Here is a 2,016-nt window from a genome sequence, read left to right on the forward strand (position 1 = left end):
TATATATATACACACAACGTACATTTTGGAATAGAGAGAGAAGTGAGTGAGGGAAGGAGGGAGAGGGAGAGGGAGAGAGAATTGTTTAATATTTAAATGTCACAATTTACTAAAGTAGGTTTAAATGGATGGCAGCTTAGAATTATTATAATTGGATGAAGAATCGTCCACTAACCTTTCAGACATTTTCAGAGAATTACCATCTTTAAACAGTTTTGTTTTGTAAGAAAAGAGATGAATGACAAGGAAATTTACCAACTTGGAAGACGAATATCTTTCTGTTTGATTTCACTCGTCTCTTGCAGTGAAGAGCTCTTTTCTAAATCAAACAAAGCCGGAATATTTTCGCCACTCATCACTTTCCTTGATTCCTTTTCTCACCAAACTGATTATTATCATTCTTTAATGGTAAAATTATGATATCAGCTTGGTATTAACGTCATAAATTATATTTCCATTGCAAGTAATATAATATTATCGACAATTAGAATATTTTTTTTTTACAGGTTGCGTCGTTTGCTTTTCGTTATCTTCGTTTCGTTGAAACACATTTCAGGTTTCACAAGCGATCCGGTGTCATTTTAATCAACTGGAAAATACTTGTAAAATCAACGGCTAATCAATACGCCCGATAATCGATCTCATTCCCTGCGCAGATCAAAATCCGAACACGATATTTTATGTCACTGATTTTATTATCGTAACTGAAGCTCTCAGGAATGCTGAATGAGATTCCGTTATTCCTTCTGTCAGTAAACTGCCATTATTTCATGCCATTGATGGACGCAATCACCGTCTGGAAGATAGGAATAGCCCAGTCCCATATTCTTGGAATATACCACTCACATCATTGGTGTAACGTCTCTCTCGAGACCTCTACCGGACTTTTACTAAAGAATAAAGATGAATTAGAATAATTGATTGATGAAAAAGAATATAATTTATTGAATCATTGAAAAGATAGAGCCAGTCAGGTATGGTTATATGGACTTAAACGACCACGTATGATTGTGTAAGGCTGTGCGCGCGCATGTGTGTGGTGGGGACGCAGTATGGTTTGGTTGTAACCAATCAGGAATTGCAGAAGGATAAAAAATTTTTGTTTCAATGACGTTGTATAGTATTTCATATCGCTATACAATACCTTAGGTCGCTGTCTTCCATCAGAGTCTCGAGTCTACCAAAACCGTGTCAGTAAAATTTGGTTGACGGAAATTGAGTGGGAATCTGCTGGAAGGCTACCTCTATTCCTGAGCAAAATTTGATAAACCGAAACGGTGTGGAAGTCTGCCAGAAGGATTGCTTCTATGCGTGGAGGTTAGACCTAATCTGTGGCCTGATTTAACATTCTCGCCTGGATATTGCTTAAATGTAGCCATGTCTACCTTGTTGCAGACATTCTGGTCATATAAGTGGTTTAAAGAGGACCCTCACCCTTCCTCCGAGCATGCAAATCCCAAAGATACTGGGTAAAGGGACCTGGCCAGTCACTATCCAATCAAAATGCCGGAATCAAACTAGTTTGTTAGAATTTGAGTTTCTCTTAAACAACTCACAGAGAACCAATTTTAAAATAGTTCAGTTGGTGTAAAAGAGGGAAGCAAAATGTTTATCAATTCTAATTCCTTTTATAGTGATCTATGTATGTATGTATGTATGTATGTATGTATGTATGTATGTATGTATGTATGTATGTATCTATCTATCTATCTATCTATCTACCTATCTATCTATCTACCTATCTGTCTGTCTGTTTGTCGGTCTGTCTGTCTTTCTGCCTGCCTGTCTATCTATCTATCTATCTATCTATCTATCTATCTATCTATCTATCTATCCTGGCCTTCAACGCCAAACACGAAGGGTGTGTTGTCAGGGCTAGGATGCCTGCTCTAAGGAACGAAGGTGTTGAAGCCGCGCGAGAGGCCCGGGTGGCGGAGGCGCAACAGGGCAACAGAACCACCATTCGAGCCAAGTAAAATGTGTGAGGCTTTTCAACAGCATTTTGCCCGACTGTTC

The sequence above is a fragment of the Octopus bimaculoides genome, chromosome 1 (genome assembly GCF_001194135.2).
Source record: "Octopus bimaculoides isolate UCB-OBI-ISO-001 chromosome 1, ASM119413v2, whole genome shotgun sequence".
NCBI classification, from domain to species: domain Eukaryota; kingdom Metazoa; phylum Mollusca; class Cephalopoda; order Octopoda; family Octopodidae; genus Octopus; species Octopus bimaculoides.